This window comes from Mustelus asterias, chromosome 16 (assembly GCF_964213995.1).
Source record: "Mustelus asterias chromosome 16, sMusAst1.hap1.1, whole genome shotgun sequence".
Taxonomy (NCBI): Eukaryota; Metazoa; Chordata; class Chondrichthyes; order Carcharhiniformes; family Triakidae; genus Mustelus; species Mustelus asterias.
The window spans coordinates 84486062-84500289 of NC_135816.1; the positions used below are offsets into that span (position 1 = coordinate 84486062).

The 14228-nt window shown below is 44.4% G+C and overlaps 1 pseudogene; it reads left to right on the forward strand.

The window, feature by feature from the left end:
- The window catches only part of LOC144505375 (NACHT, LRR and PYD domains-containing protein 3-like), a 56384-nt pseudogene that overhangs the window by 23076 nt on the left and 19080 nt on the right, over nucleotides 1–14228 (forward strand).

The following is a 14228-nucleotide window of genomic DNA, read 5'->3' on the forward strand; positions in this document are numbered from 1 at the left end:
AACAATAGTCATCAAAGTGAATAACGTCTCACTTCCCTACGTTATACCACATCTGCCATTTTGTTGCCAACTCGCTTAACCTGTTTGTGGCTCTTTGCAGCCTTTTAATGTCCTCCTGACAGCTTACCTTTCTATCTAGTTTGGAATCATCAGCAAATATCACTTCCTATCTTTTTCCCTCATTCAGTAATATGGCTTGTACATAGCTGAGGGCCCAGCACTGATCCTTTCAGCACTCCACAATTGACAGCCTACCATCTTGACCCCATCCTCTATCCATGTTAATAGATTACCCCCAACTTCATGAGCCCTTTTGTTCCAATGTAAACATCTCCTTCCTGTCTCCTACAGGACCATTTGTCACTTGTTCTTTCAATGAACGCTGACCTTCGTTCTCCTATCAACACGTTATTCTCGCTTACCATAATGGCACTACCTGCTCCCTCTTTAGTCTTTAATTGCACCATTAACACAGCCTTTGTCTTGTATCCATGACATCATTGTCAATCTCCACTTAGCTCAGGCATACTACTTCTCCTGGTTCCCTTTCATCTACTGTATTAGTTACATTCCTAAAAAGCTCAAATAAATTTGTCAAAAAAGATTTCCTTTTAGTAACCATATCGACTTGTTCTCATTATATTATCTTGAATTGTTCCAATCATATTATTCGTTTCTAACTGCTGTATTAAGATTACCTTAATAACAAATATCAAAATGTACCCAATGACTGATAAGAGGCTAATTGGCTTGTTAACTTATTTCTCTTTTCCTCCTTTTTTGAAATGTGTTGTAACTTTTGGTGACTTCCAAGCTGATTCGACTTCCAATCACCCTCACCCCCTCCCCTCCCTCCCAAAACAAGGATAGAGACCCCTTGTTCACACATTTCACCCCACCAGCCTCCACATGCAAAGCATCATCCTCTGCGATTTTCGCCAACTACAGTGTGATGCCACCACAAAAGACATCTTCCCTTCACTGTTCGCATTCCGCAGAAGCAGTTCCCTCAGGGATCATGAAGGCAAATGGGATGTTGGCCTATATCGCAAGGGGGATAGAATATAAAAGCAGAGATGTCTTGCTGCATCTGTAGAGGGCATTGGTGAGGCCGCAACTGGAGTATTGTGTGCAGTATTTGCGGAAGGATATGTTGGCCTTGGAGGGAGTGCAGATTAGGGCGGCACGGTAGCACAGTGGTTAGCACTGCTGCTTCACAGCTCCAGGGACCTGGGTTCGATTCCCGGCTTGGGTCACTGTCTGTGTGGAGTTTGCACATTCTCCTCGTGTCTGCGTGGGTTTCCTCCGGGTGCTCCGGTTTCGTCACACAGTCCAAAGATGTGCGGGTTAGGTTAATTGGCCATGCTAAAATTGCCCTTAGTGTCCTGAGATGCGTAGGTTAGAGGGATTCGTGGGTAAAATATGTAGGGATATGGGGGTAGGGCCTGGGTGGGATTGTGGTCGGTGCAGACTCGATGGGCCGAATGGCCTCTTTCTGTACTGTAGGGATTCTATGAAGGTTCACCAGGTTGATACCAGAGATGAGGGGTGTTGATTATGAGGAGAGACTGAGCAGATTGGGTTTGTACTCGTTGGACTTTCGAAGGCTGAGGGGGGATCTTATAGTGTCCTATAAGATAATGAAGGGGCTGGATAGGGTAGATGTGGATAGATTCTTTCCACTTAGAAAGGAAGCTAGAATTAGAGGGCACAGGCTCAAAATAAAGGGGGGTCAGTTTAGGACAGAGTGGAGGAGGAACCTCTTCTCTCAGAGGGTGGTGAATCTCTGGAATTCTCTGCCCACTGAAGTGGTGGAGGCTGCCTCGTTGAATATGTTTAAATCACGGATAGATGGATTCCTGATCGTTAAGGGAATTAGGGGTTATGGGGATCAGGCGGGTAAGTGGAACTGATCCACTTCAGATCAGCCATGATCTTATTGAATGGCGGGGCAGGCTCGAGGGGCAAGATGGCCGACTCCTGCTCCTATTTCTTATGTTATTATGTCTTAACCCAGTCCACTCCTCCACTATACCCCACACCTCTCGCATTACGGATGGCACCTTGCCGTGCAAATGCAGGTGTAACACCTGCCTTTTTACTTCTTCCATGCTTATCATCCCACGTGCAAAACACTTAATCCAATTTAAGCAGCGTTTCACTTTGGTCTTTTGCATTCACTGCTCCCAATGCGGTCTCCTCTATATCGGAGAGACCAAACGTAGGCTGGGTGATGGCGTTGCTGAGCACCTTCGTACTGTGTGCAATCAGGACCCTGACCTTGCCGATGCTTGCATTTTAACACACGATCAAGCTCCCATGCCCACATGTCTGTACTTGGCCTACTGCAAGTTCCAGTGAAGCTCAATGCAAACTGCAGGAACAGCAGGTCATCTTCCGGCGAGTCATGCTACAGCTTTCCGGTGACAATAACGCATTCAACAACTTCAGATGATTAGATCTACCCCACCTCGACCCCTTTGTTTTCATTTTATTTAAATGTAACTGTTCTCGAACTTATATTTCTTTATTGTTTTTGTTTATTTTTCTTTCCCCCTTCTTTTCCCCCGATTTAATCTACCCTTTTCTTATATTTTCTCCTTTGCTTCCTCTTTCCCCCTTTTTCTCAATTTTACCTCTCCTCCACCCATCTCCCCCTCCCTCAATATCTTCATCTGTCACTGCTTACCCTCTGATTTCAGCTTCTCTGCCATTTGGACTTTCACACCTCTATTCTCTCTATGGACTGTCATTAGCAGCCTTTCTCCTTGTTTTTGTGGCTGTGACTCCTCTTTCATTCCCGCACCCCTCAGTATAACTTTCTCCCACTTTCAATGCCTTTTAGCTTTGACAAAGCCTCATCTGTACTTGAAACGTCACTCTTTTCTCTCCTTGCAGATGTTTCCACACCCGCTAAGATTCCCCAGCATTTCCTCTTTTGAGCCCAGGGTAAAGCTCTGGGTCCTGGGTTCAAATCCCACCAGAGCAGGTGGTAAAAGTAGAATTAAATAAAAATCTGGAATTAATATCAAATGATAACCATTATTGCGAGTATGGCACGGCACCACAGTGGTTAGCACTACTGCCTTGCAGCTCCAGGGGTCCAGGTTCAGGTCTGGCCTCAGGTGACTCTGTGGAATGTGCACATTCTCCCTATATTTACGTGGATGTCCTCCAGATGCTCCAGTTTCGTCCTACAGTCCAAGATGTGCTGATTAGGTTGACTGGCCATTCTATACTGCCGCTTAGTGTCAGAGCGATTGATGAAGTAAATATATGTGGTTGTGCGGATAGAGCTTGGGTGGGATTATTGTTGGTGCAGGCTCAATGAGCTCCCTCTGCACTGTAGGGATTCTATAAATGCTGCCAAGAATAATTGGGTCACCAGCTGTACAGAAGGAAGGTTCCAGCTGGCAATGAGGGCACAGTTGTCCAATGTTGGAGAAAGGCTCTGCCTTGTGCAGGAAGGACTCAATCCTGGGCATCACAAGGGCACAAGAAAGGAAAGAGGGGCAGGAAGGCAAGTCTCAGAATCGTCAACAGAGGAGCTATCACTGAAGATGGAGTTATTTGAACATGCTCAAGCCCCACTGATGATGGAGAATGTGAAGCTGCAGACAGATGGTCATAAACATTTCGGCCCTCATTGCTGAAGACGTCACATCACTAATCGCAATCATTGTGGCCTTGAGCTTCTTCATTGCTGGCTGGTTCCAAGTATCAGTTGGTGACCTTCCGCACACTGGCGTACAACACTCCATCTAACAGTTCACAGATTCACTCTATGCTGGACTGCACAGACATTTAGTAACTGGTAGCCTTGCTTTGGGTTTCTCCTCTATTTCTTGAGGGCACTTATTATTGATCCAGGCACGAACTGACTGGCCAATGAGGTACATCAGCATGAAGACCTTCCATCCCCTCTTCACACAACTGGTCTGTGACCATATACTTCCTCTATGTGTGCACACGCTTTCCTGGCAGCTGCCATGACACTTAGAACACAGAACATAGAACAGTGCAGCACAGAACAGGCCCTTCGGCCCACGATGTTGTGCCGAGCGTTATCTGAAACCAAGATCAAGCTATCCCACTCCCTATCATCCTGGTGTGCTCCATGTGCCTATCCAATAACCGCTTAAATGTTCCTAAAGTGTCTGACTCCACTATCACTGCAGGCAGTCCATTCCACACCCCAACCACTCCCTGCGTAAAGAACCTACCTCTGATATCCTTCCTATATCTCCCACCACGAACCCTATAGTTATGCCCCCTTGTAATAACACCATCCACCCGAGGAAAATGTCTTTGAAATTCCACTTGTGTGAAATTTTATGAACTAAGCAGTAGCATACTGGAAAATTGTTCGACTCACTGGTATAATGTAAGAACGCTGACCAAACTATTTCAAAAGGCCAGATCCCTGTAAGATTTGATAAAGCTGACTCCACATAATTTAAGACATAACGAAGACCAGAGAAGGTCAGGCTTCCTGACCTCAAGAAGCCCTGATAAGATGAACTCGGCCACTATGACCAAGACCAGACAAGGTCAGAGATGAAGGAGTCACCGTCCTTTTTCTGTTACATCAAAGGACAAGACAAGGGTACGAATAATGAGACAAAGAGTTCTGGGAGGACAGCAACTTAAAACCTGCTTAATGATATTGCTCATGATTCTATTAATAATCGAATTCCTGTATATGCTCTGGTCACAAAAACTGAAAGCAATTATGTGTCAATACTGAACAGTTTTTCTGTGTAATGGCGGACTTGTAGAAGAATCAGCAGTTGTACCAACTGCTCTCTGATCCCAGGTTTCAGCCATATACTGCATGCAGTTATTCGTAACTAAATGCTTGTTACATTGAGGGAACAATTTTGTAGAACCTATCTTTCACAGTTAGGAAGCCGGAGAATTTCCACTTCAACACTTGAAACTCCCAAATGTATGTCCTAGAGGACAACAGATATCCCATGAAGTGATGTTATTGAGCCCTTTGGGGGAGCCTCTGAAAGAGGTACAGTGGTGATAGAACCAGTGTCCCTACTGCTTGAAAAGCCACTGAATGGGCAATCGAGCTTCTGAAGATGTGATTCCAGCGCCTGGCCAGTCGGATGGACGTCCACAATACCATATTTTAGGGGTCTCTATTGTTATGGTAGTCTGTTGCACTTTTCATAACATGCTCTCCTATTAGGGGCTTTAGATTGGTACCACTGGTCGGCGCAACATCGAGGGCCGAAGCGCCTGCACTGCGCTGTAATGTTCTATGTTCTATATTAGGTGTGGATCTTGAGGACAGTAATGCATTGGAAGGAGACAGTTCAATGGGGGGGGCGGCGGGGGTGGGGGGGGGGGCAGCAGGCTGAGAGAGAGAAGGATGAAAACGAGGTGAAGAAAAATGACGCTGAACAAAGTGGTAAACCTGCTGCATGATGAGATGGCATGCTCCAAGAGGGGTGTTCCCTCCTCTCCCTCAAGGCTTCCAGCTCAGTAATGATGAGACAAGACGATGTCCATACCAGGCCTCTGGCTTCCCTGCAACATTTCATTTGCCTCTGGCGCTGCAGAAACTTTGACACAAATCTCTCGTTCAGGACAACCAGCAGCCTCCGTGATGGCTGCTGTGTGTGTCTAAATGAGTCTCTCCTTCAGCACCTTGAGGAGAATGTGAGAGGACACCAAGACAGACAGTCAACAGCACCTTCAGAGTGAGAGGATGACTTGAGAAGGTTTAGGATAGTTGTAGAGCAGTACAGTGCGAGGATTTAGGGTGGGACCTTGACTTGTTTGCAGAATACTGTATGAAGTATTTTTAGTGGATGTTGCCTAGTTTGGAGGGTATGAGCTATGAGGAGAGATTGGACAAACTTGGTCTGTTTTCAGTTGAAATTCGGAGCTGAAGGCGCGACCTGAAAGAGGTTACAACATTATGAGCGGCATGGATATAATGGTAGTTGGATTCTTTTTCCCAGGGTAGAAATTTCAATTATATGGGGACATGGGTTTAAAGTAAATGGGACAAAGTTTAAAGGAGATGTGAGAGGCAAGCATTTCTACATCGAGGGTGGTGTGTCTCGAATGCATTGCCAGTGGAGGTGGTAGAAGCAGATACATTCGCAACGTTTAAGAGGCACCTTGACGGATACATGAATAGGCAGGGAATGAAGGGATACAGATCGTGTAGCAGCAAAAAGTGTTTAGTTTATAAATACATCATGTGTCAGCAGACGCTCGGTAGGCCAAAAGGCTTGTCCCTGTGCTGTATTCTTTGTTCTTCATCTGACCCACCTCCATTCTCACCCCACTCTCTCTAAGTGAACTGCAAAGCCGTCTTCATGATAATTAATGATACCTCCGCATAAATATCATAATAAGCAGTTTCCCACCCGTCCTAGGTTTTAGACCCCAAAATAAATCCAGCTCTTCTTTCTCTGCTCGCTGTTGAAAGATTAACCCATTTTCAACTGTTTCTTCCTCCCTCTATTAGACTGAGTCACAATAACCTGGGAGATTCAGAAGTGAAACTGTTCTGTGTGGCTCTGAGGAATCCACACTGCAACATACAGAAGCTGAATTAAGTAACACGCTGTGTGATTATGTTTATAATCATGAATGTTTGACACTGTAAATTACTGTCATCAGGAATATTGTTACTCATAATAACAGACATTGTATTATTAATGTCAGTAATAATATTAATATTAAATAGTAGGGTGAAATTGGACATGGGCAGGGATCCAAATCAAGAAAGTAACATTTCGATTGGCTAAAGGAACACTGGATATTCAAGTCTATTCAAGCCGAACCACATCACGGATGCAGTACTGTCTATTATGTAACCCCATGCATTTCCAGTTTCACCTCTGACATATATGACCCAGATTTCCTTTGGTTTGTCTATCTGTCATCTCCAGGCGAGATAATAATCATCTCTGAGTTTCTTGTGCCAGATCGCTCTCAGTTCAAACCAGCCACTGACAAATCTGGATTTGGGCTCAAATCAACTGCGAGATTCAGGAGTGAAAGAACTGTCTGCAAACTCTGACGAATCCAGACTGTAAAATACAGAACCTGGAGTAAGTACAAGATTGAGAGAGACTGTGTTTTTAACAACTGACAGTGCACATTGCATAGGAACATATGAAACAGGAGCAGAAATATGCCATTTGGCCCCTCGAACCTGCTTCACCATTCCATGAGAGAGGTGACCTGTACAAGAGGGACAGGTTGCACCTGAACTGGAGGGGGGACGAATATGCTGGCGGGGAAATTAGCTAAAGCTACTTGGGAGGGTTTAAACTAATCTGTTAGGGGGTCAGTTTGGTGAGACAAAAGGGGACGTTGAGGTTAATATGAATTTAAAGAGCGTAAGATAAATAGACAAGGCAGGCATGGACATGGTTGGGAACGAGAGAAGGCTGATCAATTAAACTGCATTTATTTTGATGCAAGAGGTCCAGTAGGTAAGGCAGATGAACTGACGGCATGGGTGGGTACATGGGACAGGAACATCATAACTCTTACAGAAACATAGCTGAGGGAGGAACCAGACTGGCAGCTCAATGTTCCAAGATACAGATGCTATGAAGGAAAACAAATGGAAGTGAGAGAGGAGGGGGAGTTGTGTTTTCGAATAGGGAAAACTGCACGGCAGTACTTAGAGAGGGCATTCTTCAGGGATGATCCAGTGAGGCTATATGGGTGGAAATGAGAAATAAGAAAGGGGGTGATCACTTTGATGGGATTGTGTTATAGGACCCCCAATAGTCAGTGGGAAATTGAAGAGAAAATATTTTGTGAGATCACGGAGAGTTGCAAGAGTAATACGGTTGTAATCCTGGCAGATTTTAACTTTCCAAACATAGAGTTCGGTTGCCATAGTGTTAAAGGCTTGGATGGGGAGAGACTTGTCATGTATAGTCAGGAAAACATTCTCAATCGATATGTAGATCTAACTAGAGATGGGATAAAACCCGACCTCCTCTTGGGGGGAAAAGGCAGGGCAAGTGACTTAAGTGGTAATGGAGGAGCACTTTGCAACCAGTGACCTGTATTCTATCAGTATTAAAATAGTATGTAAAAGGATAGGACTGAAACACAAGTCAAACCTTTTTAATTGTGACAAGGCTAATTTTGATGGTATTAAACAGGAACATTCCAAAGTTGATTGGGAGAGGCTTTTGTGGGGAAAGGAATGTCTGGCAAGTGGGAAGCTTTCAAAAACGAGATAACAAGAGTTCAGTGTAGGCATGTTCCTGTTAGTGTGAAGGGTAAGGCTGGCAAGAGTCGAGAACACGGAATTACGAAAGGTATTGACGCCATGGTGAATAACAAGAAGGAAGCATATGTCAGGTATTGGCAGCTGGCGTCAGTGAATTCCTTGAGGAGTATAGGGGAGGTAGGAATACACTTAAAAGAGAAATCAGGAGGGCAAAAAAGGGACATGAGACAGATTTGGCAGATAAGTTAAAGGAGAATACAAAGACATTCTACAAGAATATTAAGGGCAAAGGGCTAGGGAGAGGATAGCCCCCCTGAAAGATCAACGAGGTTCTCTATGTGTGGAGCCACTGGAGATGGGTGAGGTCCTAAACGCATACTTCTTGACAGTATTTATCGTGGAGAAAGACATGTAAGCGAGGGAACTCGGGGAAATGTGATGTCTTGATAAGCGTCCTCATGATAGAAGAGGAGGTGCTCGAGGTCTTAAAATGCACAAATGTAGATAAATCCCCGGTACCAGATCACATGTATCCCAGGACATTGTGGGAAGCGAGAGAATAAATTCTGGGGCCCCTATGAGGCCCCTTGTGAGGCAAATATTGCGCCATTATTTGAGAAAGGCGTCAGGAAAAAGGCAAGGAGTTATAGGTGATTCTAACGTCAGTGGTGGGTAAATTGTTGGAGGGGATTCTGAGAGACAGGATCTACATGCATTTGGAAAGTTAAGGACTGATTAGGGATAATCATCATGACTTTGTGCATAGAATGATGTGTCTTCAAAATTTGATGAGAGTCTTTTGAAGGGTTAACCAAGAAAATAGATGAGGGCAATGCGGTAGACGTTGTCTACATTGATTTCATCAGGCCTTTGACAAGGTACTGCATGATAGACTGGTCAGCAAGATTCAATCCAGGGAGAACTAGCCAATTGAATACAAAATTGGCTTGCCGTTAGGAGACAGAAGGGTGTAGTAAAGGGTTGATTTTTAAACTGGAAGCCTGTAACCAGCAGTGAGCCACAGGGATCGGTGCTGTGTCCAGTGTTGTTTGTCATCTGTATAAACGATTTGTATGCAAACGTAGGAGACATTGTTATTAAGTTTGCGGATGACACCAAAATTGGTGGTTTGGTGGGCAGTGAAGAAGGTTGTCTAAGACTACAACGGCATTTTGATCAACTGGGTCGGCAGGCTGAGGAATGGCGGCTGGAGTTTAATTCAGATTAATGCGAAGTGTTGCATTTTGTAAGACAAACCAGGGAGGACTTAATGATAGGGCCCTGGGGGATATTGTCAAACAGAGAGACATACGGGTGCAGGCACATAGTTCCTTGAAACTCGCGTCACAGGTAGACATGGTGAAGAGGAAGCTGTCTGGCACATTTGCGTTCATCGCTCAGCACCTTGGATATAGGAGTGTGACATTATGTTACAACTATACAACGCGTTGGTCAGGCCACATTTTGAGGACTGCATACAGTTTTCGTTGCCGTGCTATAGGAAGAATGTTATTAAACTAGAAATGGTGCTAAAAAGATTTACAAGGATGTTAGCCGGACTTAAATGTTTGAATTACAAGGAGAGGCTGGACAGGCTGGGACTTTTTTCCCTGGAGCGGAGGAGAATGAGGGATGACTTTATGGAGGTTTATAAAATCATGAGGGGGCATAGATATAGCTAAGGTTTTTCCCCAGTGTTTGGGAGTCCAAAACTCGAGGGCACAAGCTTAAGGTGAGAGGGGACAGATTTAAAAGGGACCAGAGGGGCAACTTTTTCACAGCGTAGTGTGTATAGGGAATGAGCTGCCAGAGGAGGTGGCAGAGGTGGGTACACTGACAGCTTTTAAAAGGCATTTGGACAGGTACATGGATAGGAAAGGTTCAGAGCGATATGGGCCAAACGCCAGCAAATGGGACTGGTCCAGTTTTGGAAAACTGGTCGACCTGGACAAGTTGAGCTGAAGGGCCTGTTTCTGTGCTATGTATCTCTATGACACCACTGAACTGTGTTTTGAAATCCACATTCCAAACTACCCAAATTACTTTTAATTCCCTTGCCGAATAAGAATCTACCTCTGCCTTAAAAACTTTGAGGCAGGGAGTTACAATTTAACACAGCCCTCAGAGAGAAAAAAAATGTCTTCATCTATGTCCAAACGGGAAAACCCTAATTTTAAAACAGTTCCCCCAAGTCTACTTTGTCAAGACAGTTCAGCATCTTATATATTTCAGCCAGGTCACCCCCTCAGTGGAGGTAAGCCCACTCTGTCTATCTTTTTCATAAGACAACCTGCTCATTCCAGGTATCAACCCAGTAAATCTCCTCTGAACTGCCTCCAATGCATGTTCGTCCTTCCTTAAATGAAGAGACGAGAACTGCATGCAATATCCGCAATACAGTCTAACTGATAAGCGAAGCTAATATCCTTACTTTTATTTTCAATTCCTCTCATAATAAAGGAAAGCATTCATTCGCCTTCTAAGTTACTTACAGTACCTGGTACTAATATTTTGTGACTCATGCCCTCGAACGCCTTCTATCCCTCTGTACCTCGGAATTCTGCAGCTGTTCTCCATTGAAATAATATTCATCCTTTTTATTCATCCTGTCAAAAGCGAACAACTTTATATTTTCCCATATTGAGCTTCATCTACCAGATTTTTAGCCACTCATTCAATCTATTTATTTGGTCCTGCATATGTCCTCTTGACAACATATATTCCTACCTATCGTGAGTCATGAACAAATTTAGTTACCATGCCTTCGTCCCCTCATCTAAGCCGTTGATTTAACTTGTAAAAAGTGGAAGCCCCCAGGACACAGCCCTGTGTGACTCTACTTGTCACATCCGGCCAATCAGACAAAGACTCATTTCTGCATGCTTTCTCCTTTCAACCAGCCAAGCAACCTTCTGTCCATAGCCAATATGTTTCCCTTACCCTAAGCTTGTATGTTCCAGAATGAGCTTTGGTGTGGCACTTTGTCAAATGCCTTCTGGAAATCTAAGTATAGTGTGTCTATCGGCTGCCCTTTACTGACAGTGCACGTTGGTCCTTCAAAGAGTTTACTTATCAGTAATAGTGTCATTAATAAACACTGCACATTATCATCACGATTATTATTATTAATCAAACCATGGATTTATTCTAACTCCTGTAATGTTTCTCTCTCATATATACAGGCTGGGTCGTAACAGTGTCACAATTTCTTACCTCCCCTCTCAGTACAAACTGGTCACTGATGGGTCTGAATCTGGGTTACAACAAATTGAGAGGTTCTTGAGTGAAACATTTAAATTATCTAACAATATTCTCAAAACCTACATCAGAGTAATTGGATGGACGAAGCAATTAAATATTTAGAACATTATCATTACCACATGTGGTATTGCACTGTACATTTTTATGAACTTTATACATTCTGTTATAGATTTTAAACTTGAAATCCTATGTGCTTAAAAGCAGATAATTGCTGGTAAGACACCTAACAAACTGTCACTGTCCATGGCTCTGATAAACCCCACTGGAAAATACTGAAACTGTGTTTATGAAAATGGGATGCCTAACGCTGTACTGTATCATTACTATTAGTCACAGTGTTATTAATGGCAACAGCAACTCGCATTTATTGAGCACTTTTAGTAAAGTAAAACTCCCCAAGGCACTTCCCAGGAGCATTATCCAATAGATTGTGACACCAAGGAAAATGAGGAGAGATTAGAAGAGGTGACCAAAAGCCAAATCAAAGAATTTGTTTGTTTCAGATCAGGAAGAGGTAAAGAGGTGGAGAATGTTAGGAACGGAATTCCAGAACTTCAGGCCCGTGTTCAGGACACATATGTCAATAGCAATAATCATTGTACATAACATGCTTAATGATAAATTATGTTCATTATTGTACACACAATATTGTTATTGACAGTGTTCGGTAAGAGTGACCATCGCAGTCCTTGTGGTGACCAAGTCCTGCCTCCACATTGGGAATAACCTCCATCATGTCTTATGGCACTATCACTGTGTTGAATGGGATAAAATTTCAATAGATCTAGCAGCTCAAGACTGGACATCCATGAGGCACTGTGGGCCATCAACAGTAGCAGACTACAATCTGCAGCCTCATGGCCCGGCGTACCCATCATTCAACCATTACCATCCAGCCAGGGGATTAACCGTGGTTCAAAGGAGAGTGCAGGAGGGTATGCCTGGAGCAGCACCGGGCATAGCTAAAAATGAGCTGTCAAGCTGGTTACCAATCAGGACTAATTGCTTGCCAAACAGCAAAAACAGCAAGTGATGGACAGAGCTAAGTGATCCCACAACCAGCAGATCAGAACTAAGCTCTGCAGTCCTGCCACATACAGTCCTGAACGGTGGTGCACAATTAAACAAAACACTGGAGGAGGAGGCTCCACAAATACCCCCTTCCTCAATGATGGAGGCGCCCAGCACATCAGTGCAAAGATAAGGCATTTGAGGCAATTTTCAGCCAGAAGCTTGATCCATCTCGGCATCCTCCAGTGGTCCCCAGCATCACAGATGCAGGTCTCCAGCCAATTCGATTCACTCCACGTGATGTCAAGAAATGGCTGGAGGCCCTGGATACTGCAAAGGAAATGGGTCCTGACAACATTCCAGCAATAATACTGAAGACTTGCATTCCGGAACGTGCCGCTCCCCAAGCCATGTTTTTCCAGTACAGTTACGATACTGGCATCTACCTGACAATATAGAAAATTGCCCAGCTATGTCCTGTTCACAAAAAGCAGGACAATCCCAACCCAGTCAATTACTGCCCAATCGGTCCTCTATCAATCATCAGTGAAGTGATGGGAGGGATCATCAACAGTGCTGTCAAGCAGCAACTGCTCAGCAATAACCTGCTCAGTGATGCCCAGGTTTTTTCCATGGCCACTCAGCTCCTGACCTCATTACAGCCTTGGTTCAAGTATGGACAAAGGAGCTGAGTTCCAGATGTGAGGTGAGAGTGACAGCCCTTGACTTCAAGGCTGCATTTGACTGAGAGTGGCATTTAGGAGCCCTAGCAAAACTGATTTCAGTGGGCATCAGGAGGCAAACTCTCCACGGGGGTTAGTCACCTCAGCACCAGGATATAGAACATCGAACAGTAAAGCACAGTACAGGCCCTTCAGCCCTCGATGTTCTGCCGAGCTTTGTCCGAAATCATGATCAAGCTATCCCACTCCCTATCATTCTGGTGTGCTCCATGTGCCTATCCAATAACCACTTGAAAGTTCCTCAATTGTCCGACTCCACTATCACATCAGGCAGTCCATTCCACATCCCAACCATTCTCTGAGTAAAGAACCTACCTCGGACATCCCTCCTATATCTCCCAACATGAAACTTATAGTTATGCCCCCCAGTAACAGTTACATCCACCCGAGGAAATAGTCTCTGAACGTCCACGCCATCTATCCCCCTTATCATCTTATAAATCTCTATTAAGTCGCCTCTCATCCTCCTCCGCTCTAAAGAGAAAACCCCCAGCTCCCTCAACCTTTCCTCATAAGACCTACCCTCCAAACCAGACAGCATCATGGTAAATCTCCTCTACACTCTCTCCAATGCTTCCACATCATTTTTATAGTGAGGTGACCAGAACTGCACACAATATTTCAAATGTGGTCTCACCAAGGTCCCGTACAGTTGCAGCATAACCCCACGGCTCTTAAACTCAAACCCCCTGTTAATAAACGCTAACACACTATAGGCTTTCTTCACGGCTCTATGCACTTGAGTGGCAATATTCAGAGATCTGTGGATATGAACCCCAAGATCTTTCTGTCCCTTTACATTCCTCAGAACCCTGCCATTGACCCTGTAATCCGCATTCAAATTTGTCATCCAAAATGAATTACCTCACACGTATCAGGGGCAAACTCCATCTGCCATTTTTCGGCCCAGGTCTGCATCCGATCAATGGCTGTTTGCAGCCTGTTGGACGTGAATAATACCTCTGAGACTAGACGTGAGTCAAAGT